The sequence below is a fragment of the Apodemus sylvaticus genome, chromosome 23 (genome assembly GCF_947179515.1).
Source record: "Apodemus sylvaticus chromosome 23, mApoSyl1.1, whole genome shotgun sequence".
Taxonomy (NCBI): Eukaryota; Metazoa; Chordata; class Mammalia; order Rodentia; family Muridae; genus Apodemus; species Apodemus sylvaticus.
Window position 1 is genome coordinate 45,949,825 of NC_067494.1, and position 27,110 is coordinate 45,976,934.

A 27,110-nucleotide genomic window follows, 5' to 3' on the forward strand; every position below is an offset into this window, starting at 1 on the left:
TCCGTTACATACGTCACCATAGGTGAGAGGGTCTCTGGTGGAGAAGAAGGAAGTGGTTTTCAGGACGGGGGATCTAACCCTGAAAGAGAACCGTGGCCTCAGAGTCAAGAGTGATGTTAGAAAGCTGGGACAGAAGCAAGGCAGGCGGCAGGAACCTGGGCACCTCCCATGTCTACACTGATGCAGGGGACTGCCCTTCCCTGGAAAGGAGCTGTGGGCTCATGCTGCTTCTGAAGCACCTGAGGCTCACATACAGCTGGGGGAGACTTTCAGTTCTCATGACACCGGCTTGCTTGAGTTTCTATCATCCGGGTACATGGGAGTGAACTGTCCTGGCCGAGCTGTGACGTCCCTGCATCACAGCAGCAGCACTGGTGCTTCACAGGGGACAGGATTACAGAACAGAAGTCACTCTTGCCTTCCGATCTGCATGGCTCAGAGGAGGGAACGAAGGATCCGGCCTCAGGTCTGCCTGAGTTCTAGATGATTCCAAACCCCACATCTGGAACTGGTTTATCAATACCAAGAAGGCTGAGCTTATCTGCCTCTGGTTTCGACACAACACATTTGATGCCCTTATTTCTAGTGCCTTATATTTGATGCTCTCATTCCTATTGGCTTAGGGAGAACCTGATGAGAGGGAAGCCTCCAGTGGTCTGGGCACAAAATAAATAAGACTTTCCAAAGCTGTCTGAGTTCAAGCCCGTACTGCTCAGCTCTGAGGCGAACTGATGAGTTACTGTGGGCTCCACGAACCATCTATTCTCAGAGCCTTTCAAAGACCCCAGTCAGGAAATCACAGTCCAGGTCTACAGATGTTAGGGTCAAGCTCTTTGGTATTTATAGCCTGTCCACTGACGATCAACAACTGCAAACCCGAACCTCATTAAACACACCTTGCTACCACATAACCATGGGGTCTCGGGGTTGCCACACCCAACACCACTTCCTCATTCATTAAAAGCAGCCTGCCCAGGCTGGTTTGGGAGCATCAGTAAGTCACCCAGCGCTTTCTCTAGCTCAGCCCCAGCTCAGAGTTTCAGGGAAGTTCCTTGTGGTAACGGACATGGTGGGAAGGCTTTGGCCTGTCACATGTGTAGCACCATACTGGCAGGAGCGGAAGCAACTATAGCAGTCCACAGAGCATCTGAGGTAGAACGTAGGGACAGAATTAGCTAAGGTGACATGGCCCACCTGCCAGGGAAGGACCTCAGACAAGGAGACTGCTCAGGGATGATGGAGAAGAGTGACCTTTTAGACGCAGGTCATAGGAACCCTAGCATTCAGTAGCACCCTTCAGGAAGCCCCAAGCAGTCAACTAGACTGAAGAACCTTCTCTAGGGGGTGTCCAGCCCCTCCCATCAAGCCTCCACAAAGGCCAGTGACTCGATGTAAAAGAAAGGATAAGGTAGTCTTGGGCTCAACAACACAGACATCTATCTCATCATGGAGGTCGGTCAACATTTCCGCCCAATTTGTCAGACCTGAGCCCCATGTGGTACAGTGGTTTGGGAAACCCCAGTCAGTGACTCAGACACAGGCCACTTAGATCTGGGTTCAGACGGGCAGAGACATGGCGTATGACTTCGGACTTCTTCGCGCTGTTGTTTCCATCCAGGGCTCTGTCCGCTTGACTGTATTTCACTGAAAAACCCAACTCAGTGTGAAAAGAGGGAGCTCAGGAGATGGGGGTTGATTCATCAGCCTCGTCCTGCACCAACTAGATGGAAGCAGCCATCGCGGAGCAGGCTGGGAAGGGCAGTGATTTCACTAGCCGGATGTGTCAATTTCTATCTCAGGGTCTCCTGGAAGCACCCCTAGCCTACTCACACCCAGGATAACTGTGGGCTGCAGGAATTGTTCTCGCTGTGAAGGAAGAGGTCGGCTTTTCCACACACAGAACTGTGGGGAGTGTGAGTAGAGACTTGGAGAGTCCCCCCCGAGGCGCTGCTGTGGGAAAACATTTCAACCTTGCTAGTTTGCCTGACACCTGACAAATGGTGCCTCTTTAGATGATTGAATGAAGACTGTCGCTATTGATCCTGACACAATGTGACTCGTGTCCTTGTTAGAAAGACGGTGGTGGCCATGAGGTGGCTCAGCAGATAAAGGTAGCTGCTGGGCAGGCCTGACAGCCTGCTTTGGAACTCAGAAACCGCCCTGTGGAAGGCAAGGCCTGCCACCTACAGTTTTCTGACAGCCACCATACTCCTCAGATGGTTGTCCCTCCTCCCCAATAAATAAATGTTAAAGGAAGTAAAATAAAGAGGAGGAGGTGTCTGGAGAGGTTGCTCGGTGGTTGAGAACACATCCACAGGTCTTCCAGAGGACCTGAATTCAATTCCCAGCACCCACCTTGGGCCTCACAATTGCTTGTACCTCTAGTTCCAGGGAGACCAGATGTCTCTTTTGGCCTCCACAGCATCAGGAGGCCTACACTGCAGAGACATATAGGCAGGTCAAATACTCATACTCATAAATCAAAAACAAATATGGCGCTATGTTGCTGTGTCCTGTCCTTACACAGTGTAAGGTTAGAAGGAACTCTCTGGGCCCCCCTTTAATAGGAACTCACCCCATTCATGAGGCTCTCTACTTTTCTGACTCAATCACACCTCATGTGAATTACTTCCTGAGTCTTGGAGGCGAGGACTTCAGTACCTGACTTTGGGTGACACGACTCTTCAAAACCATACCATTTGTGCGGTGGTTTCACAGGGCATGAGGATGGAGTCTTAGCTTCCCAACAGGAAAAAGCCCCTGACCTGCCTCCTCCCCAACATGCTAACCAAGGGCCAGAGGAACAGAAACTTGTCGGCAACTACAGAACCGTAGTGACATCCTGCCCTGCCTGCCCAAGCTGCTGCCTTAGCACCAACAGCTCAAAATGTATGGGTGCTCCTTGCACATCAGAGGACCCTGATGGGGACCCTTGTCCTTCACCGTAGGAATGGACTCAGGACAGAGGAGGAAAAAGGCAGGTTCAGCAGCTAAGACTTGAGCAACCTGACACTACTTCTCCTGACACATATAGCTCTATGCACAGACCTCCTGAAGCTGGCCATCTTACCCGTCCACCATCCAGGCAATATGGCGTGTTCACCACCTGCACAGACTACCATCAGAGTCTCCCCTCCTGACACCTGCTGTCCCTGTAGAGGGAACATTATACATTCCCAATTCTTTGTCCCTGGAATGCTTCCACATGCTGGTGTGTAGGCATACATTTTTTGCAACCTACTTTTAATAAGGGTCTAACCTCTTCTCCAGCCCACCACCCAGGAGAGGTAGTGGAAGAGAAAAGTTATTACAATGGGGGGGGGGGAGGAGTGGACCTGTTCAGCCATAGATAGTTCTTTGGGGGCAAGCTTGATCTTCTTGGGAAGCAGTTAGTTAGCAGTCCCATAGCAAACATCAAATATGATTCAGCAGCTGCAGACCAGTCCTCTAGGCAGGCAGACACCAGGCACGAACTGGCAACTATATATAGTTCAATCCTCAAGAGATTTCCAGGCTCGCCAACTGTGAGGTGAGGCTGTGGAAGCAGCAAGCTGTCACAGGAACCTCACAAGCAGTTCTTGGGCAAGCTTCTTCTCTCAATGGCGGAGTTATCACAAGTTGAGCTCAACGACGCTATGTAAGGCGAACCAAGACGGACATGTCTTTAGTGAAGAATAGTGAGGCGGACCAAACCAAGGCTGAGGGCTCGTCTCCCATCATCTGTGGGGTCATATTTCTACTTCTTCATCAAGAGTCCTTTTACATGTCTGTTACCAAACATCCTTTCACCTGTGTCTGCTTCAGGAAAACAGTCTTTCATGTGTTTGCTTTAGCAATACAGCCTCTCACCTGTGTGCCCCAGCAAAACATCACTTGGCATAACTAACTTTCCAAAGAACCAGAAGCTTCCACCTCCCTGGTGCTAGCTAATGGTGTGGAACATGGCTGAGGACAGTGTAGCGCCTGTGTGTCAGAAAATTAAAACCAATAGAGTTGTGTTAACGTACTTGAAAGTGGAGCCTTGGGCTGGAGAGATGGCTCAGTGGTTAAGAGCACCGACTGCTCTTCCAGAGGTCCTGAGTTCAATTCCCAGCAACCACATGGTGGTTCACAACCATCTGTAATGGAATCTGATGCCCTCTTCTGGTGTGTCTGAAGACAGCTACAGTGTACTCATATACATAAAATAAATAAATATATCTTTAAAAAAAAAAAAAAAGAAAGAAAGTGGAGCCTTTGGGGGTAGGTGGGAGGGGGACCTGCCCCAACCATGCTTCACACCAAGGTGGAGATATGCAATGCAATTCACATGTTATTATTAAGAAAATAGCAAACAGGCTGGAGAGATGGCTCAGCGGTTAAGAGTACTGACTGCTCTTCCAGAGGTCCTGAGTTCAAATCCCAGCAACCACATGGTGGCTCACAACCATCTGTAATGAGATCTGATGTCCCCTTCTGGTGTGTCTGAGGACAGCTACAGTGTACTTATATATAATAAATAAATAAATCTTAAAAAAAAGAAAACAGCAAACATAAAAACCAGATCATTAGCTGGGCAGTGGTGGCACATGCCTTTAATCCCAGTACTTGAGAGGCAGAGGCAGGCAGATTTCTGAGTTCGAGGCCAGCCTGATCTACAGAGTGAGTTCCAGGACAGCCAGGGCTATACAGAGAAACTGTCTCAAAAACAAAAACAAAACAAAACAACCATATCATTTATCCTGGAATCCCCATCCCTGAAAAGTTAGGATTTGTGTAGTTTATAAATTCTCCTGAGGAGATGCGAAAGTGGTTTTTCATGGTCATAAGTTTATAGATTAAAAGCTTATTTTAACAGCTTCTGAGAAGGCTTGCCATCGGTAAGGATGCTGAGAGACCTGCAGTGTAGAATGAATTCAGCCACGACATCCGCTTGGTGGAAGGATAAAGACATTTCCCTTAGGTGCCTTGCACTGCTCAGTGACAGAGGCGGAACATAGAGTAAAAGGTTTTATTGCCTTCTTCAGTTCCCTGAGTTTTCAAGCAGTTGCTGAACATGCTTTCTCACTCCCCCAAGGCACTGAGATGCGTTGTGGGAAATATTAAAAAAACTCAACCTGCCAACTCTCCTCGGGTTTGGACCACACTCCCGAGCTCCTGCCGGCCCACCAACTCTCCAGCCATCTCTCTGATGGGGGCCCCCGAGTTCCTCTCGCTTCCACACAACGCCCCCCACAGCCCACGGTCTGCCATGCCACCTCAACACCTAATCACCCGGTAGAACCATGGCTCTTAATTCTTAATTAACCGATCAGATATACGTATCGACAATATCACAATTTACAAGGTGCCAATACAATAATTTCAGAGCCAATTGATAATGATAAAAGTTTATCCCAATATTTCTAACCTTGTGAAATCATAACTTCTTGTGGCTGGAAAAGTGCCACATGGGCACACATCAGCAGCCATCTTGGTCTCTCTCTCTCTCTCTCTCTCTCTCTCTCTCTCTCTCTCTCTCTCTCCAACTCTTAGCTCCACCTCCCTTTTCCCTATCCAGTCACAGGCCTCCTCTGTACTGAGGTAATTGGACAGGGAAAATCCTGAGACAGAGATGCTCCTCCATGCACCCAGCTTCTGACCTCAGTCATCCTGTCTCCCAGGACTATGGCACGGGAGCCTGCTTCCTGATGGGCACAGGCAGAAATCCCCCTTCTCTCTCCATTTGGGGTTCCAAAACCTGGCTGGGTTCCCTGGACTAGTCAATGAGCCTCGCTAGATAGCACTCTTATATAGAGCCAAACTTCCCCGATCCCTCCCATGGCTATCTGATCCCTGAATATCTGCCCAGTTAGGATCTTGCTGTCCAGGGCCAGGAGCTGCTTCTAGGCAACCTCTAACCAAGACGAAACTCAGGAGACCTGTACACACGGTTTCTTCCTGGGGTAGCATGCCCTTTTTAATGTCCCAATACATACACTAAAAATGCATATAGCAAGGACCTACATTGAAATTTTGCTTTGCTTTGCTGGAATGAGTAGCAGTTGAGAGTCTATTTCCTTTCCGATTGCTAGGGAAATTCACAGGTTTAGAAGGAACAAAGTTTCACCTTCTATAGCCAGAAGGAAGAGTAGAACTGGACTAATTTTTTGCTAACAGTCAGTTACTGATGACATCAAATTGTGGGGACGTTTGCTACACGTGAAAGATGTTGGTCCCTGTGAATCAAACAGGTGGAAACACACTCATTATAATATTCCTGGCAATCACTTCCTTTTTACCTGCATTTTAAAGCATGGCCTGCTGCCTCCAGGATCATGCTGGAGTTTGCAGGATAGCTGATCACACTGTGAGCCCCAAGATTGTATTATTTGCTAAAAAAAATCTTTGTTGTGGTGTAGCTCAGCCCTTGCACACACCTTTAATCCAAGAGCTGAATAAAGTCAACCCTTGGTCAAGAGGCGGGGCAAGTACCAGCTGGCAGGGATACGTGGACATTGATTTAAAGGATAGTTAAGACAGTGTGGAGGAGGAAAAGTTTTATCTCTTTTGGGACGTCAGTGGAGTCGGAAGGTCAGCTGGTGCGTTCTCTGCCTCTCTGAGCTAGCAGGCTTTCACCATAGTGTCGGACTCCTGAGTCTTCAATTGGTCAAATCGGATGGTTGGGATTTTTGTTTATAAAACAATAATGACTTCCTAACAAAAATAAGTTCTAATGATTGGAATGGAAAGATTCGACCCTTCATCCACTCTTTTTTTCTGTCTGCTAACCAAAGGCGTAGATGTAAAGATTTAAACTCTTTGAGCTGGATGCCGCCATTTCTGTCCCCAGATGGAATCCCTTTTGTTCTCAGAATTAAGTTTCTGAACCACCCTTACCTTTGGCCATTCAGACGAAAGGTCCTCTGAGCCAGTCTTTGGTAGTCAGTGCTCCAGGAAAAAAAAAAGCAACCCTATAAATTCAAATAGAATAGCAACCTAGTAAATACTAACCAGTGGGGGAATTGATCCAGGCACCAAATATCTGATTCTAGAAAGACAGTGATAACAAAATAATGATTCTCCCAGCACGCTGTTGGATCCCTAAACATGCCTGCCCATTTCTTTTTCTCTGCGTGATGGTTTCCTACAAGTCTGCTTTCTGTTCCTCTTTTTTGATGGACATCTTTCCCCGTTTTTCCTTCTCACCAGGATGTCTTACAAGTCCTAGTAGGCGGGACCTATAAACTCTCTTTGGGCAACTGGTATACCTCCAAGCCTGAAAGTGTTCCCAGTTGAACTCACTGGTCAGCTATGACAGGTTCTGAGAGCATTGACCCCCCTTCACAATCTGATCCCAGTGACCGTCAGGTGTCAACGCCTGCCCCATTGGATCTGTAATGGAAGGCACCTCCTACCAGACTCAGAGACAAGTAACTCCATCTCCGTGCCCCCTCCCCTGATTTTCTGTCTCTCTCTGTCCAGCTGTGAAGACCACAAAGCAGGGATGGTTGATGATTTTACCCACAGTCTCCACCACTCTTCCAGAAACATCACCATGGGTGATTGGCTGCTCCTCTCATTGCTTCTGAGAGGGGATGTACCATGACTTGTGCTGAACACAATCACTCGATACAGGTTCAGTGTCAGCCATGCTTCATGGGAATAATAAATATTTTATAGAGAAAAGCATCGGAATGATGAGACTGTGTCTTCCCTTCGCAAACTTCTACAAGCCACTCCAGGCACACTCAGGTAGTTGCTGAGTTCTTGTAGGAGACGTAGAGGTTTTGTGTTACATGGTGGGCACCAGGGGAACCTGGATTGTCCAGCACACAGGACAATCCTTCAAGGGAGAGGAGTGCAGTACCTGTGAGTCACTCAGAAAGTGGGGGCAAACATGCTTTCTAGCCTGATGGTCTTTGCACTATTATTGTGGCCAGAGACTTTTCCAGCACCAGACCCTTCCCCAGACCCTCATTACAAATTATTTTTTCAGTCGATCTGTAGAACCCATGTCTATGGACTTTACGGAGTTTCAATGCAGTCACATCTGATCTGTATTTAACTTCCTATGTTCCACAAGGAGAAGAATTTTCACCAAATTGTGCTGTGCTTAAATATGCCTAAAATTAACCACTTGGGGTCAGACTCCATGGTTCCTCTCTCTGCAGGCCTTTAAGGCCACAGAGAGCCCCCGAAGGTCGCTGATCCTGCCGGCTGTGCCCGGTGGGTCTCTTCTTTTCAGCCCTCCACGAGGGAGCTTTGAACTCTGGGTCAGAAACCTTCTCTTCTATCTGTCAGAGGCACTCATCTGATTATGCCTTAACCGCTTTAAATCTTCTGTCATCTGTGGGCACTCAGGGCAAACAGATGAAGTACAAAAGGCTAAGGGTAGCTTAAGCTCGCCTCAAGATCAATCTTGGGCAAAACTAATGGTGGGTTATCGAGCCACATCAAACTTAAGCCTGGAAGCAATTCTTTCCTCTCCCCTCCCCTCCCCTTCCCTCCCCTCCCCTCCCCTCTCCTCCTATCCCTTTCCCTCCCCTCCCCTCTCCTCTTCTCCCTTTCCCTCCCCTCTCCTCTCCTCCTCTCCCCTCCCCTCTCCTCCTCTCCCCTTCCCTCCTCTCCCCTCCCCTCCTCTCCCTTTCCCTCCCCTCCCCTCCCCTCCTCTCCCTTTCCCTCCCCTCCCCTCCTCTCCCCTTCCCTCCCCTCCCCTCCCCTCCCGTTTCCTCCTTTCCCCTTTCCTCCCCTCCCCTCCCCTCTCCTCCTCTCCCCTCCCCTCCACTCTTCTCCCCTTCTCTCCTCTCCTCTCTTCTCCCCTCCCCTCCCTTCCCCTCTCCTCCTCTCTTCTCCCCTTCTCTCCTCTCCCCTCCCCTCCCCTCCTTTTCTCTCCCCTCCCCTCCCCTCTCACTTCCCCTCCTTTTCTTCTTGCTCCATTTTCTTTTTTGAGACAGGGTCTTATGTAGCCCAAGTTAGACTCAAACTTGCTATGTACCCAAGGATGGTCTTGAACTCCTGTTCCTACTGCCTTGTCTTCCAAGTGCTCAGATTATAGGCATGTGATACCCAGCTCAGATTTTATTCCCCTTTCTTAAAAAAAAAGAAAGAAAGAAAGAAAGAAAGAAAGAAAGAAAGAAAGAAAGAACCAAGGATCTTCCAGAGTGTAGTTTCACATCTGTTTCAGAATCAGGATGGCTCTATGGAGTTCTCTGAAGGTCTTGAGGACCTCCCATTTACTCCCATGAGTGAGTCCTACACAGGGTCCAGGCTCCCACAGGACAACTGGGGATGGGAGGGACTTAGAGCTAGACCCAAAGGTCCCTAGGTCCCAAACAGAACATGATGGGGAAATGCATGGGTGGTTCTGACTCAGTGCCGGGGAAGGTTTTAGTACACACTGCAGACTCTGTGGGCTCATAGAAAAGGTAGGGACTCACCTTACTGAGTCACCGAGCAGCTGGCTTCCTTCCTGGGTGGCTTGGAGCCTGGGTGCAACGGAGGCAATGTGGTCAGTGTAGAACTCTTTTGCCCCCAGCGCGTCTTGATTTGGGTAGACAACTTCAGATTCATTTAAAAATCCTCTGGGCAGAGCTAGAGAGATGTCTTAGCATTAGTATCTGAGTTTGGTACCCCACATCTATATAAACACTAGGAAAAACACCCACATAAAAGCTGGGGGCAGCACCATGGAACTGGGGTTAGAGTGATAAATTCTGGGAGCTCCTTGGCCAGCCAGCCAAGATAATTGATAATATACAGGTTCAGTGAGAGACTCTGTTTCAAAAAAAAAAAATAAGGAGGAGAATGATTGAGAAAGTCATTGACCACCACCCCCCCACACACACACACAACTTGGGCAGAATGGCAGCTCTCATTAGGGAGGGTCTTTGGTAACTACATTTGCTTGTGCTGATTAGAAGCTCTCTCAAGATCCCTAAACATGTCCGTTCATTTCTTCTTCTCTGCGTGATGGTTTCCTACAAGTCTGCTCTCTGTTCCTCTTTTTTGATGGACATCTTTCCCCGTTTTTCCTTCTCACCAGGATGTCTTACAAGTCCTAGTAGGCAGGACCTATAAACTCTCTTTGGACAACTGGTATACCTCCAAGCCTGACGGTGCTCATGGTTGAACTCACTGGTCAGCCATGGCAGGTTCTGGGAGCATTGACCCCCTTCACAATGCTCTCAGACTGGAAGAGGCTGAGGCCAGGAGCCTAGATCTCATTCCTTGTACCACATCCCAATCAGAACACACATCAAGCCAAACTGGACTCCTGGGGCTGGGATAGGAAGAACTGTGAAGCCCAAAGCACAGGGATGCTACGGTGGACCCTCCTCATCTGCTGCCAGTACCATCTGCCTACCAGGAAGGGTACCAGACCTGGGGGCAAGCAACAACCCCTGGACTAGCAAGGACATGAGCTGCCTCAGAGGGTGGGCTGAATACATTTGGGCTGAGATGAGTACGCTCAGTCTAGAAAGGTGGGGGCATCCTGGAAGCTGTGCTGGGGTTGTATAGAGCTGTTGTGGGGGAAGAAAACAGCTTGCTCTCACTTCCTCTAGTAAGTCTAAGGGCTGCATACCAGGAACTGAGCTGGGCATGAGGCACACAGAGGAGAGGCAGGTTTTTATTTTTAGTAGATACAACTTTACACAGGGAGAGTGGTCCCATGAATGGAACTGATCACCAGTGTCTCATATTCAGTTGACATGGGATAGCTGAACCTGGAAGTGCATTGTCAGAACACAAGGACAAGGGTCCCTGGTCTTCCCCACTGTGACTGCTCTGTTTGCCGGATGCCTAATGTCGTGTTATAAACATGAGCTACAGAGAGCTTTGATGAGAGGCTGAGGGGCATCACATAGAGTTGGACTAGCATGTGCAAGGTCTTGGGTTCTATTCCCAGCACTGCACAAAACCTCAAGTCAGAGCTACAGCAAGATATCTAAAAAATCAACTTCGAGTTTCTAGGTGATTAGTGAATTGTCCTGTTACATTGTGGTGTGGAAAAGTACACAGTGTCTAAATAGCCCAAGATCACATGAGACGCTGCCAACTGGAAGTGAAACAGAGGCTGTGGCGTGCTAGTCCATGCAGACCAGAGAGTCCTCACTGCTGTCAGACTACAAGCCCTGAGACACGGCGGTGTGCCCTCGAGTCCAGTACATCCACTGGGTGTATGCTGTGAAGTGTTTCCTCTATACACAGAGATGAGTTGACTTTTGGTTACTGCACTGGCTGGTTTTGTGTGTCAACTTGACACAAGCTGGAGTTATCACAGAGAAAGGCCTTCCAGAAGAGAATGCCAGCTATAAGGCATTTTCTCAGTTAGTGATTAAGGCTGGGGAAGACCCAGCCCATTGTGGGTGGGGCCATCCCTTGGCTGGTAGTCCAGGGTTCTATAAGAAAGCAGGCCGAGCAAGCCATTTAGAGCAGGTCAGTAAGCAGCACTCCTCCATGGCCTCTGCATCAGCTCCTGCCTCCAGGTTCCTGCCCTGTGTGAATTCCCGTCCTGACTTCCTTTGGTGATGAACAGCAATGTGGAAGTATAAGATGAATAAACCCTTTCCTATTCAACTTACTTTTTGGTCATGACGTTTTGTATAGGAATACAAACCCTGACTAAGACAGTTACTATAAAAGCAAACCCTTCAGAGAACTGGGATTGGAACTCAGCCCACAAGATGTTGGGTTGTGTGGAAAGAATAGAAACCCAGAACCAAAGTCACCTACCAGACTCCAGGAGCTCCCTGAACTCAGCAAAATGGTGCAGTGATAGAGACAGGAGAATGCCCCGATCAAGAAGCCATCCTTAGACACTGAGGGCCGCCTGCTCAATCAGAAGGAGCCTTAGAACAGTTGACGGCTGTCAGAAGAAATGTAACAATTGTCCTCATAGGCCAGTGAGGAAAGCCGGTTGTCAGGAGACCTTTGGAGGAGATCTGGCTAGGGCTGCCTTCTGCTTGACTTTGATTTTGAAAAACCTTGAACCTCTCAGGGAAAGGCAGGGAATTCTGCCCTGATGGTGGAGCACCTTTTGAGGGTCTTTTATTAGTTCCTGAAGCCGATGGAGGAACTAAGCCAGAGGGAGTGGAGAGGCGGCAGGACTTAGAGGCCTTGGGGGAGTTAGGTAAGGTTTAGGTTTCCTGCCAAGACTGCTCAGAGATCTCCCGTCACCCAGCCTGAGCCCCTTGGGAGCAGTCAAGGATGTGTACCTACCCAGTATAGCTGAAGAATGCTACGGTACAAGATTCCTGTGGAAAGTCCCTCTGGGCATGGCTAGTGGTCCCTCCGCAATGCCTGTTCCCAGGGACACAGAAACAGTAGCAGTGGAAAATAGCCTGGCTTCCATCCCCCACCTCCTGCCCCTACCGTCAGGCTAGGGGATGGACTGGTGTCTTCTGTCTCCATATCCACGCCTCTGACGGCAGGACAGGCCCCAGGGTGGTCCCACTCACAGGGATCTGGGCGTGTGTGGAAGAGTGGGTGTGGGTGGGACAGGAAACAGTAACCCTCTGCCAGCTTGGGCCGAAGACTGACCAGGAAGTCACTCTGAATATTAGATGATGCGTCAGGATGGACTAAATGTTAAGCTCACTGGGTCTTCAGGGGAAAGGAGCACCGAGCAACAGTACCCGCCCATTTCTGTGAGTTAAGAACCCCCGCCAAGGACAATCTCTGATGGATTCAAGAACGTAGCCTAGGGACTGACGACCCATGAGAGAAAGCCTCCATGTTCAGAGAGCTGGCTCTGAGGATACACCTGACGTGATATTCTAGGACAACATCCTGAAGACAATACCCGCAGTTAGGTCAGCTGCTACTTAAATTGGGAAGGACAGGAAGGTGCAGGGTCTGTGAGATGGCAGACTGGAGGCAGGGCCTGGGGTTTAGACACGGCTCTCTGTCTTGATTGTTTTGGTTCTTTTGGTCTGGACTTGTTTTTTTTAAAAAAGGTACTGAAACCGGTCCTGAAATGACTGCATTGAGCCATATGTAAATTGTGTCAGGAGATCTGAAATTAAAATGTATGGCCTCCCCTCCCCCACCCCAGGCCAATGGAAGACAAGGAGCCAGAGTCTGGTTCTGAGGCCAGGGAGGGCTGAGTGCCCGTGACTGTAGATCGTGGCTGTGAGGCCTCCATTAGGAAGGCTATGGAGGTGCCTGTCAGTGCAGCTGGAAGCCTGCACTGTGTTGTGTCTGTCCTCACTACTTCACCTAACTCCCAAGGAATGATGGAAGAGAAGACACTGGTTGAGCTGCTTCACTGTCTTACCTTCTAGCCCTAAATACCAGCACTTAGAGCCCAGGCCGGCAGCCCTTCAACAGAAAAGCGTGAGACCCTTAACTGAGTGTCCAGACCAGGGTTCCCAGCACAGGTGGACGCTCACAGGCAAGGAGGCCCTAAGGCAGAAATCAAAGGATTAAGACGCAGCATCTGTCTGTTCCCAAGCAGCTCCTGGGAAGGCGTCTAGGATAGAGGCCAGCTCTGCTCCTCTGAGATGGTGGCAGCCTGTGGTGTCCTTGACCTGTAAAAGCATCATGCCGACCTCTGTTGTCTCTGGGTGTTTGCTTCTAAAAGGCTGCTGCCATGCATGGAGACAGCCTCAACTTGAATCCGTAGCTAACCACACATCCCAAAAGTCATTTCTGAGGGTCCAGGTGGCTTTGCATAATGGGTTGATGCGGCCATCTAACGACACTGTCACCTGCACGCACAGGCTAGATTTTCTCTGGCTCTCTGTATAGCCAAGACCCATTCTGAACACTCAAAAGAATCCCAGAGGCCCGAGAACGAACCTGCAGCTTTCTACCCAGGTGAGTTCCTGAAAAGCGAGGTGTGTCTAGCTCCTCAGTGGGTGACCCCTGACTGTCTAGATCAGTGGTTCTCAACCCCCCCAATGCAGTTTAATACAGCTTAATACAGTTTAATACAGTTCCTCATGTTCCGGTAACCCCAACCCTAAAATTATTTCCGTTGCTACTTCATAACTGCAATTTTGGTACTGTTACGAATTGTAAGTGTGTGTTTTCTGATGGTCTCCCTGTGAAAGGGTCATTCTACCCTCAAAGGGGTCAGCATGGAGAAGCACAGGTCTAGACGCTTCAGAGTCTTCCTTGGATTCTTTTTTTTACATCAGATAGAGCAACAAGTCTTGCATGCTTCTTCTACTCGGAGATCCTAATACAGACCTTCCATCCCAAGCCTTTACTCTCTCTTCTGTGTAAGTGCCCCCCCTGCTCCAACCCCGGTCCTCCATGGTTGATCTCCGCCCCTCCGAGAAGGAAGACAGTTTTAGTGATATTTGGCGCATGTTTATATTCTGTTCTAGACAACCCCGGGGACCACCCAAATGCTTCAGAACAGAACCCTGCGTAGTCACCAAAACTCACGGGGCTCATAAAGGGTTGGCCATGCTCATACCTCCTACTTCCACAGTTTCTTCCCTCTTTGTTGTCTGTGCCAGTTGCCTTAGCAACCATGCTATCTCTTGAATGTGTTTCTCCATCCCCCCCCCCACCACCACCTCAGACACTTAGCTGACTCCTCCCTTTCTTTAGCTATTTCTGACTGTCCTTCTCACGAGAGTTTGGGTTCCCAGAGATTTGCTCTGCAACAGTTGTTCCCACCTCCTATCTGTCTGATTGCACAAGGCCCAGCCCAGAAGAGCCAGGATCTATTTTGTCCCCTGCTGTTCCCCTCTCCTCTGGGCCAGGGCCGAGCAAATAGCAGATGCTAACAGAGTCATTCAGACCGAAGGAGCACGTGGTGCGGCGGTTGCTGTGATAAACTTGAGTGTGGGTAGTCATGACGCTTATCTTGTTTGTGCAACAATCTGTAGACCCGATCTCATGTCGATCTGGAATCGTCAATCTGGGGCAAGCCAGTTTTTTTTTTTTTTTTTTTTTTTTGATTTGTCATCTTCAAAAGGGAAGAGGTTTCAACTAGAAAAAGAAAAGCCGTAGAAGAGGCACAGAGCTGAGGCACAGAGCTTCCGAGTGGAGGCTACCTCCTTTCCAATTTCTCCTTGCTGGAGATCCCGTTTATTCGCCCCGGTAAGGACCCTGTGGACACAGCAAAGTCCACACAGCCACCTCAGCCCTGAGGTACATCTGTCTGAGAATATTACTGGGTCACGTCCTAGACACTATCAGTTTGCGATTTCCACTTTAAGTCGGACATCCCCTCTTCACTACACTACATGGGGGTACCGTCTCAGTTACTTTTCTTATTTCTGTGACCAAATAACTGACAAGAAACAACTTGAAAGAGGAGGGGCTTCTTTGGAGTGATGGATTGACAGTACAGTCCGTCTTAGAGGGGAAGATGTGATTGGTCATAGGAGTGGCTGTGGTTGTGGCCCTAGGACCTTGCGCACAGCCCAGACCCAGAAGCAGAGAGTGAAGGGCCCTGCCGTTTCCCACGCTTTCTCACTCCCCCCCCCCCCTTTTATTTGGCCTTGGACCCCAGCCCATGAGCAGAGGCACCGACATGCAGAACGAGGTTTCTCCTCAGCTGAATTTCTCCGGAAACACCTTCACAAACACACTCAGAGGTGCGTCTTCTAGGCAATTCCAAATTCAGCTGAGACAAACCTCAGAAGCAGGTGTGATGCAGTGGCTGGCTGGTGTCCGGGTAAGGGACACAGGGCACACGGAGTGTTCGCTGGTGTGGAAGGCGAGAGAGCCCTGAGGCCGAGGGCACCCACAGTCGTATGGGCATCTCGTCTCTAGGATGTATTGACCTCTGTGAACCTCTATTTCCTCTTCTGGGATATGCGTAAATGTGGCTACTTTAAAAGCACATAGTAGCTGGGTGGTGGTAACACACCTTTAATTCCAGCACTCAGGAGGCAGATCTCTGAGTCTGAGGCCAGCCTGGTCTACAAAGCGAGTCCCAGGACAGCCAGTGCTACACAGAGAAACCTTGTGTCAAAAACAAAAACAAAAACAAAAACAAAACAAAAACAACCCCCAAAACAAACAAACAAAAAAACCCCTACAATCAAACAAAAAAACCCAAAACTCAAACCAAATCAAACAAAAACAAAACAAAACAAAAAGCACACACTAGACACACACTGCACACACTGATGTAAAGAATCAGAGGAGAAGGGGCTGGAGAGTTGGCTCAGGTTAAGAGCACCAACTGCTCTGGAGGTCATGAGTTCAAATTCCAGCAAACACATAGTGGCTCACAACTATCTATAATGAAAAAGGAGCCAGAGTGACAGGTGGCAGAGCAACAGGGGGCAGAGCAAGAGGGAGAAAGGGAAGGGAGGGAAAAAAAGAATCAGAGGAGAAACAGATCACTGATGTCTAAGTTATGTTCAGGCATGGGTTTTTTGGTTTTGGTTTTTTGGGTTTTTTTTTGTTTTTGTTTTTTTGGATTTGATTTTTTTTTTTTTTTTTTTCTGAGACAGGGTTTCTCTGTGTGGCCCTGGCTGTTCTGGAACTCACTCTGTAGACCAGGCTGGCCTCGAACTCAGAAATCCACCTGCCTCTGCGTCCCAACGTGCTCCACCACCACCCGGCTTATGTTAAGGTATGTTAAGATACCATAGATCTAAGTCTTTATGGATCTAACATGTCGGAATAGTGCTGAAAGATCTGCCTAGCCAGCTACAGTTCTGGCCGTTCCAGACTGTAGCATTGATGTGATAGCATTTTCTGGAAGCTCTCTGTCCAGGAAGTTGATGGGGCAAAATATGGGAATTCAGGCATAAGGACTGCGGGTGTATCTCCATGCACTTTACACTTTGCCCGACACGCAAAATTCCCTAAGTAGAAGATGTGAGCTGTGGAGAACCAAAAAGAGGAGGAGAGAACAAAAGAGCTCCCGGGGACGAAGTGGCAGAGACAGAGGACTTCAGCGCTCCTTTGGGTCACTTGGCTTTTCTCTGAAAGAATCGATGACGATGAAGCCATCTGTTGCCTTCATCTAAGTTGCTCCAGGGAATCAGTATTTACTTTGGCCATCTACACAGATGCCACGCTCCCCACCTCCAACCTCACCCGTGTGGTCAGCGAATAGGCGGAACCCACCAGAGCCTGCATCCGACGCGAGACTCACCTCCAGACCACTGCTGCAGTGCACCAAGGGCCACCTTCTACTCAGTGTCACAGAATGGAGGATGTAAGACTTGTGGGCCAAAGTCCAACCTGAGTTCCTCAGAAAATCGCTGATCTGTGGCCTCTAGAAAAGAGGGCAGTTACAATGGACCATAGTCATTGTAACTAAAAGGGACCCGGCAGCTCCAATTTTCTCCACAGAAGACCTCCACACTCCCATTGTAGAGTCCCACGGAGACTCTGCAGCTCCCGCTCTGGCCACAGAGGACCCTAGAGTTCCTCTTCCTCTTACTGAAGAAAATCTGGTATGGATCCAGGACACCAAAGTTCCCAGAGATCCCTGCTTCTTCATGAGGACTACCCCCCCAAAAAAACAGTTTCTTAACAGAAAGGGTCTCTGTAGGCTCTGTCAAGGCTCCGGTGTCTCAAGGTTTGAGTCCAACTTCTTGAATCTGGCTTGTCTGCGTGTACCGAGTGAAATCAGCACTTCTGGGGGAAAGGCAGCAATCTCTTACAAGTGTGGGACTCTCCTCCTGTTTATTCTCCAGGAGTCATTGACATGAAGTCAGCTTCCTCCTGTTAGCAAAGCCCTCAGCAGTGAGGCTGCTGCTTCAACACAGGGGGCCTCTCCTAGAAGCACACACCTCAGAGCTTCCAAGAACGAGACCCAGAAAGTTCAGGATGCTTAATTTTCAAACCAGTTCTCCCACTTGATTCTGAGGTTAGTTCAATTTAAGTTTTTTTTTTTCCTCCTTCCCCTCAAAATTGAAGTCTCAGTTTGACCACTGGCCTCTTATAGAGTTAATGAATAATACAGTTAAGAAGCCGGGAGTTCACGGATAGCCTCCAACAGATCTGAAGCAACCAGTTTATGCTTTTAAGCCTGATCCCACCATAGTGGTTCATTCTCATGTGTACTTCCGGTTCCACCGTCCCTACAACTTCTGTGCAATTGGTTTTATGTATTTCCTTCTGTAGGATGTAATGGGGTCTTAGTGATGGGGTCATAAAAAGAGAGAAAAAAGAGAGAAAAAAGAGAGGAAAAGGGTTTAGAGAGTGTAGGCACGGCGGTGTGGGGGAAGGGGGTGCCTAGGCGAGAGCCCGTACCCAGGCACCTCTTCCCCCCTGAGGGACCACACGCACACAGACATGGTATAGAATAGAGTTTATTCAGGGCAGAGGATGGGAGTTAGTGGGGTAGTGAAGGCAGAGAGAGGCAGAGAGAGAGAGAGAGAGAGAGAGAGAGAGAGAGAGAGAGAGAGAGAGAGAGAGAGAGAGAGAGAGAGAGAGAGAGAGAGAAGAGAGAGTTAGAAAAGTAGAGGCTGGTCATGACCACATGGAGAGAGGGGGAGGGGAGGGGAGTGCAAGAGGGGCAGAGAGGTGAGAGCACCAAGAGGCACGAGCAATAAGAGAGAGAGGAGGGGCAAGTAGCCCCTTTTATAGTGGGCCAGGTCTATGGGGCGGGGCATACCTGGCTGTTGCCAGGTAATTGTGGGGTGGAGCTTAGACAGAATACTGACACTTAGGCCTGTAGGGAAGCAGCTCTCTCTCCACCATGTTTCAGCTCCTAGAGGTTTCACGACTTCCTAATAGGGGACCAAACGATGGCATTAGACAAGTGCCTTCATTTCTTATAGTTTATGTGCGAATGAATGGAGACCGCGGTGGAGTTAGATCTGGGGTCGTCTGTCAGTCCTACCTTCACTAGCCCCCTGGGGAGAGACTACTTCAGCCCACGCGTGGCTGGGCCGTAGGAATTTCCCTCTCACCTGCTCTGTCTTTGCTCAGGGAAGTTTCAGGCTCATCTTTACCAGATAGCTGCTCTCTTCCGGCTCGGCAGGTTCCCAGGCCTGGCTGGCTGCTATGTTACACTCAGACAAGCCCGTGGCTTTGGAAGGGGCCATTTCTGCTGTCCCACCTCTTTGGCAAACTTTGAAGGGGTCTTTTAGGGCATACCCAAGTCTCCTTCCTTGTGCCCATCTTGAATAGGAGAAAGTCCCAGGGATGTCAGCTGCAGAGGCTGAATCCCTCTTCTCTCAGGAAACGGCCGGCATTTATATTTGTGACACGGGTCACCACCCACAACCCATAGAAGAAACCTCCCCATACTCTCCTGCCGACCCTAGCGTGTTCCGTGAGAGGTGAGAGGGCTCTGTGTCCCAGCCTCCAAACTGGGAGCTCACCGGACCCTTGTTTGGCTTCCCAGAAGTCTTTGCGCCATGGTTGCCCTGTTCCCGCCCAAGGCAGCGGGCATCTACCTGTTCTCCCTGCTGCTGTCAAATCGGGAACCAGTTGGGCATCCCAGCCATGGCAGGCTCTTCCCTCCCTGTCATCCCATGGCTCCCTCTGTGTTCTCCCCAGGATTCTGCTTTCTTGGTTGTGTCTCAGCCCACGCTCTGCGCTCTGCATGCAGGAGAGCTGCAGGCCCCGCCCCGCCTTCTCGTTAGAAGGAGCGAGGCTGTTTGCCGCTGGCTTCCTACAGTGTAAAAGGAAGCAGAAGCCTGTGTTTACGGTTAACGTTGAGCACGTGTGAGCTCCCGGGTGTCGCTGACAAACATGTCCCCCTTGTCCTCATGTAAGCCACTTCCATCCCGATGATGCTACAGTTTAACCGAGCCTGTGCAGAGCAGGCGCCTGGTCTGGCCCAGGTCTGGGAACAGAAAACGCTGGAAAGGAAACCAGAAAACAGAGATGCCCCTGCAGATGTTAACATCTGCAGAGAAGGAGGGCAGAGATGCCGTGTTCAGGGGCATCCTCAGGGGCTAGAAGATGAAAGCGTGCTTCTAGATTTACAAGAACCAGAAGACCTGACTTCTCTCAGGAGAATCAAAGTGGAGAGGAAAACAAAGGCCCTGACCCCTCCCACCTCAGGCTGGATCAGGAGGCCAGGCTGCTCTGGGGCAGGGGGGGATGGGGTGGGGTGTATGTGTGTGCTGTGGGGGGTGGGGTGGGGGGGTGCTGGTGGGTGGGTGGGTGGGTGGGTGGGTGGTGGGGGGAGGCAGCACACAGCGGATGGTGTCTCCACTAAAGGTTGCACAGTCTGGGGACCTGAAACTGAGATGTGTAATTGGCCCACTGGAACAAGTGGGGCTTTCCCGGAGTGGCAGACAGACAAGAAGTATGTGCTCCGAGAGTGGGGCAAGCCCAGCACACATCAGCCGTGTGCTCCGAGAGTGGGGCTAGCCCAGCACACATCAGCCGTGTGCTCAGAGCATAGGACAAGCACAGTATGCATCAGGCCCCAAGCACAGCCAGGCAGAGCTGAGCATTGCTAGTGCCACAGCCCCAGGCTCACGGTCCACCTGGCTCTCTTCTATGAACGTGTCATACTCATGGGCAAATGGAGAAGGCTAAACATCCATCTACACTGCATTTCCCCCAATATGCATTTTCTGGCCCTCTCCTGATCCTTGGGATTAAAAATAGATCTATCTATCTATCTATCTATCTATCTATCTATCTATCTATCATCTATCCATCCATCCATCTATCCATCCATTGGTGATCCATCCATCCATCCCTCCATCTATCCATCCATTGGTGTTTTGCCTGCCCGCGTGTCCGTATGAGAGCATCGGGTTCCTTGGAACTTGAGTTACCCAGACAGTTGTGAACTGCCACACGGATGCTGGGAATGAAACCTGGGTCCTCTGCCAGAGCAGCCAGAACCAGTTCTCTTAACCACTGAGCCACCTCTCCAGCCCCAATCCTTGGAACGGACTTGCTTTCCCCACAGTCCGACAGCATCCCTTCACACCCATCGACTCGATCATCCATCTTAACTCATGCCTGTGTAGTGAAGCCTCCAGGGCTCAAACGACAGGAGTCAGGGATTCTCTGGTCTCAACCTGTGCATGTTGCTGGGAGACGGGGCACCGGAGCAGTCATGACAGCTTGAGGCCCACTTCTATTCTTCGTCCTGGATGTGGCTTCATGCAAATCGCTCGTACTAGTCATAGTACAGTAATTGTAATAATAGTGCAGTCATGTTCTCACCATCCTGCAGTGAACCTATGTGCTTCCTGAATACGGTAAGCACAGCAGCAAAGGAACTGATCCTAGAGAGCAGGCGATGCAGTCTTGCTACCTGCCTGCAGCAGTAAATGGAGGAAAAGAAAAAAAAAAAGCTTCCTACCTTTTGTCTAATAGGAAAAAATTAAAAAGCCACTATGTTTTTAAAGTCAGAGCTGATCAAGTGGGTGTGGCCATTTCTGATTTTGAGATGAAGAAACTGAGAAGTGCGTGTATTAACTTTGCTCATTGTTATGACAAACTACCTGACAGAGGCAACTCGGGGAAAGGAGGATTTAGTTCATCTCACAGCGTGAGGGGTAGAGCCCATCATGGTGGGGATGGTTTGGCGGTAGGACTGTGAGGGGGCAGGTCACAAAAGCGGATGTCCAATTCGCTTTCTCCTTAGGAAGGCTAATGTGTGCGTGTGTGTCACAGGTGTATGGGTGCCCACAGAGGTCAGAAGAGGGGATCAGATGTCTTGGAGCTGGAGTGCCACTGTGGGAAGCCTCCTAATGGGATGTGACATGGCGTGCTTTGGGACTTAGGTCCTCTGCGAGGGCCATCTCTACAGCCACTAGCTTGAGATTTTTAAGTTGTAACTGTATATTGAATTTTGTCTAATGAAAGATTTTTCTATCATCTCAATTGGTCAAATCTATTTTTAGGTGTGTGACATGCACTGAGACTCTGGTCCTCTGCAAGAGGACTCCGAGCCCCTAGTTTGACATTTTTAAGTCGTAACCATGTATCGAATTTTATCTAATGAAATATTTTCCTGTCGCCTCACTTGGTGAAATCATGCATTATTTTTAGGCTATTAGTTTATCAGATTGTGTTGCTTTTCAATATTGAAAACAACAGACGGGCCCAGGGGCGTCCTGTCACTTCACCCGCAATGGGATCTGGGTTGATGGTATTTTTCTCTATCTATTGTTTTGTTTGTGAAAGACATTGGTGTGGTGCCTTTGCTTCTTCTGCTTTATCCATTTTGGCCTCACTGAATCATTTTCACTACAAACGCCAAGACTCGTTCCCCCTGTATGGCCTGCTTTGTTTTCTAGTGTTCTGAGGCGGTGGGCAGTGACTTCACGTAGCACACGGCATTCCCTTTGTCGAAAGATCTCGGATTCAGTTTAGGGTCTCTAGATGGACCCTTAGCTCAACTATTTCTCTTCCTTATTTTGTCTGTTGAAATTCTTTCTTTCTTTCTTCCTTTCTATCTTTCTTTCTTTCCTTCCTTCCTTTCTCTTTCTCATCTATCTATCTATCTATCTATCTATCCATCCATCTATCTATTTATCTATCTATCTTAGTAATAGTTGTTGTTGTAATAGTACTTGAGGCAGGACCTGGATGGATGACCTTGAGCCTACTGTGTAGACCAAACCAATCTGTCCTCTAGCTTTTGTCAATCCTCCTGCCTCTGTCCTTCCAAGTCTTGAGATGATAGGCACGAAACACTATGATTGGCCCTTCTTTTGCCAGTTTTGGGAGTTTGTGTATATCAAAGATTAGGTGCACTTTAAGTCGTCCGTTCCTGTGTGCAGGGCTATCTGTGGAACTCTGTGGGTGAGCACAGGGACAGAGAGCTGAGCTCATTTAGTGTGGGAATACAGAGATACAGAGCTAGGCTCACTGTGAATGTGCACAGAGACATGGAGCTACGCCCACTGTGCGACTACACGGAGACACAGAGCTATGCCCACTGTGGGAATACACAGAGACACGGAGCTATGCCCACTGTACGACTACACGGAGACACGGAGCTATGCCCACTGTGGGAATACACAGAGACACAGAGCTGTGCCCACTGTGAGCTACTTGCTTCCTTTCCTTTGACTTGTTAGAACACACAGGATTGTTTTATTTTTTAGAATGGATTTTGGTGTCATTGAATTCTATAATTCTTTTTTTTTTTTTGTCTCTGGTTTCACTGATTTTTTTTTAAGAGCTCATTGACTTTACATCTTTCTCCGTTTTACAGTTTAATAACAAAAGGAGTGTTAGATTCTTAACATAGCTATTGCCTTTGGGCATACAAGGATTTTTGTCAAAACAGGAAAAGCTGGCCGACATAATTCTTGGCGACAGAGATCGCCATGCTCTTCACACATTCCTGTTTACTCTTCTCATTCTCCTACAATGTGTACGCCAAGCAATTCAGAAGTAATTCAGAAAACCAAATGCAGCTAGAATGATACAGTACACATAAAACTGTATGCATCAGGGCTGGAGAGAGATGGCTCAGTGGTTAAGAGCACTGACTGCTGTGTTCTGAGTTCAAATCCCAGCAACCACATGGTGGCTCACAACCATCTGTAATGAGATCTGATGCCCTCTTCTGGCGTGTCTGAAGACAGCTACAGCGTACTTATATAATATAATAAATAAATCTTTAAAAAATGCACGCATCATTGTGTTCATTAGCTTTTTGTCCCCATGACAAAATACCAGACTAAAAACAACTTAAACAGAGGAAAGGGTGATTTTTGACTCACAGTTTTAAAGGTGAACCTCGACACCGTGGCTAAATGATGACTGACATTAAGAAAGGTGGCCATGGAGTCAGGGAAGAAGTCGTGAAACAACCACTTATCCAACCACTGAATTGCATTCCTAAGCACATTATCATGGTTAAAAGTTTGCAAAGCCTTCCTTTGAAGAGAAAGTTGAGTTGGTGGAAAAGATCACCCATCACTGAGCAGTTCTACTCGGCAAGACTATGGGCTGAGTCGGGTCTGGGAAATGAGAACTGAGATCACCCCCTGTTGTACGCCAGGACTCACTCTCAGCAGGTACATGACTTCTAAAACCACACAAGTCAAACCGCAGTGGAAAATTTAGCTTATCTGGAAAGTAACAGCAAGATAATCTTCTGCAAGCCTTCCTATTTGGGTACAAATCTAATGTGGCCTATATATTCTCTCTCTCTCTCTCTCTCTCTCTCTCTCTCTCTCTCTCTCTGTGTGTGTGTGTGTGTGTGTGTGTGTGTGTGTGTGTGTGTGTGTACCCATCCATCTATGCATGTGTGAATAATTTTTGTGTGTGTGACTGTACTTTTTGGGGGTGCTGGTGAGCACACAGAAGCCAGCATGCACAGGTGGGTGGTGGAGCTCAGAGGACAGCTGTGGGGAGTTGGTTGGTTCTCTCTTCCACAGTGGGCTCTGGGGGTCAAGCTCCAAACATCAGACTTTTCTACTTGCTGAGCCCATCCCACGCTTTTTCCACGTTCCTTTTTGAGACAGAAGTTCTCATTCAGCCTGGAACCCGCCATTTTGGGGGTAGACTGGTTGACTGGGAAGCTCAAAGGATCCTCCTGTTTCTGTCTCCCCGGAACTGGCGTTACAGATGTTCGCTACCACACTGAGTTTTATGTGGGTGTTGAGAATCCACACTCAGGTCTTCATGCTTGCATCCCTAGCCTGTCCTGCCCGCCTGCTCCTGTCCCCGCAGCCCCTCCTCTGGTCCACAGCCACATTCTCTCTTCATCTACACTCAACACAGTGAACCAGATGAATATGAGTTAGGTGATATAAAACTGCTCAAATGAATTCAGTTTCCATCTATGGGCCTTCGTTTTCATTTGCCTTTATGTATGTATGTATGTATACTAGAGCTTGAACCCAGGACCTTGCCAGGCAAGTGTTTCATTACTGAGCTATAGTCCTAGCTTAGAAAAATCAACTCCTCCAATCTTTCAGAACCTCCAATTTACATTCATTAGGGGAGGAAAAGTAAAGAAGTTGCTTTTTCTTAGGGCTCATTGCCATTTTTTTTAAAGCCCATGGTGATTTTTGTTCTCTTCAAAGAAGTGAAAAATCCCTTGAGCTAAGCCACCCCCGGGGCCCAGCAGCATGAAAGTGCACACAGGGGAGATGACCTAGTTCCTTTATCCTCACCATGGGGCATTTGATGCAGGCAATTTTGCTTAGACAAACAAAACCATGAAGCTGTTTTTGAGTGCTCTCTGGAGGGATGCTTTTAGGACAGCTGGTGCTTCCACTTACTTTGAACACGGCTTTCTTAGACCTTGGGGGCCAGGCTGTCTCCATCCCGAGCCTTGGATTGATGGTTTCTTGGCATGTTTCCTTGGTAACTTGGAAGGTCTGTTGGCTTCTTTGTGAAGTCTCACTGTCCTTCAGCAAGTGTTGCCAGTCCCAGCTGCCTGCCACCTGTCCCAGCTGCCTGCCACCTGTCCCAGCTGCCTGTCACCTGTCCCAGCTGCCTGCCACCTGTCCCAGCTGCCTGCCACCTGTCCCAGCTGCCTGCCACCTGTTCCAGCTGCCTGCTGCCCATCCCAGCTGCCTGCTGCCTAACACCCATGATTCCAGTTGAGGCCTGATAGTTGACCTGCCTGGCAGTAACTGGTCATTTCAGAAGTCCCAGAACCCCAAGGAGTCATCTAGGGAAAAGTTTTCTCTTATGCTTTGGGGAGGAAAGTACCACTTTCCTGGCTCCAGTCTTCAGGTATCCTAAGGGCTGTGAGGTAGAGCTGTGAGGAAGACCTCGGCTTTCACCAGCAACAGGCTGTGAGAGCACTGTGGTCCAGACACCGTCTGACTGCAGAGTGATCCATCCTCATCTCCTGTCGCTGCCAAATCCGTCCAGCAGAATAAGGGAGACGCTTCTCGAAGCAGTTTATTCAAGAAACCTTACATCAGGAAGCCCCTGATCCTAGCCCGCTGCCCCAGTTATATCCAAGCCTGCACCAATCAGCGACCGCTGCGAAGGGGCTCATGATAGGATCAGACGATGGCCCGAGAGTGGCTTGATATGACGTCAAAGGGTGCATGCGCACTTCTCCAATGCGTATGTGACTCTTAAAGGGGAACAACAGGATGCAGGTTGAGTCATGCGACCTGGCAGCCAGCACGGGAGCCATCTTGGGATGGCCACCACACCTGCTCTCCACAATCTCCCTGAGACAGCATTCCTTTGTTGTGTTAGCTGCTTCCTCCAGGATTATTTGACCCCAGGCTCACCTTAACACCTACTTTGATTAACATTTAAAGCTCAAAACGAGGTTGGAGACGGAAACACTGAATGTGATAAAGAAAAGGGGGATTGTCTTGAACTCACTGGCATAGGAAAGACTTTCTGAATAGGATACTGCTAGCACAACTAAATAAAAGGAACCTAGTGAAACTGAAAGGCTTCTGGCTGGCCAAGGACACCATCCTTTGGACAAAGCAGTAGGCTACAGAATAGGAACAGATCTTTACCAATTGTGTATCTAATAGAGGGGTTAGTAGCTAAAATATAGAAAGAACTAAACAAAAACACGTGGCTATCGAGAAAACCAAATTCAAAAAGTAAAGAACTAAAACCAAAGTTCTCAAACCATGAAACACAAATGCCCAGAAGGCACTTAAAGAGAGGTTCAGGATCTTAGTCAGCAGGGAAATGCAAATCAGAACGACTCTGAGCTTTTCATCTTACAGAATGACCCAGTCAGAGTGGCCAAGATCAAGAAAACGAATGATGGCTCTCAGTGGTAGGGCGTGGGAAAGGAGGACACGCCTCTGGGAATCAGTGTGGCAGCTCCTCAGGAAGCTGGGAATAGAGCTACCTCAGGAGTCTTCCCTACAGCTCCTGGTCACATACTCAGAGGGCTTTGCATCTTGCTACAGGACATCTGTGCACCCATGTTCATGGCTGTCCTATTCATCATAGCCAGAAGCAGCCTCGATGTTCATTTGCAGACAATGTGTAATGAAAATGTGGCTCATTCACACAATGGGGTACTACTGAGCTGTTATAAATCATGGCATCCATAGCTAAATGGACGAAGCTGCTAAAGTCATACTGAGCGAGGCAACAAAGACCCCAACGACGACTAAGTTCTATGTTCTCTTCTAGGTGGACATTAGTTACTCTTTAATCCTTCAGTAGGCATGCTTCAATCCATATAACCAAAGATGTTAGGGAGAGAGAGAGAGGGACTAATGGGTGAGGGGAGGATCTCCCAAGGAAGGAGAGATAAAATATACAGTTAGACACAGGGTGGAGACTGGAAAGGGAGGAGTAAATGGAGGGGTGGGGGAGGGAGTAAAGAAGGGAAC

General features: G+C 48.8%; 1 long non-coding RNA gene across 1 annotated transcript; it reads right to left on the reverse strand.

Moving 5' to 3' along the window:
- Positions 1–3,257: 3,257 nt before the first annotated feature.
- On the reverse strand, positions 3,258–17,621 carry LOC127674080 (uncharacterized). The gene is made up of 4 exons (XR_007975280.1): positions 17,036–17,621; positions 9,399–9,552; positions 6,859–6,932; positions 3,258–3,633 (listed from the first exon to the last, which is right to left on the reverse strand). It is a non-coding gene; the product is annotated as an uncharacterized LOC127674080 (long non-coding RNA).
- Between the last annotated feature and the right edge of the window lie 9,489 nt (positions 17,622–27,110).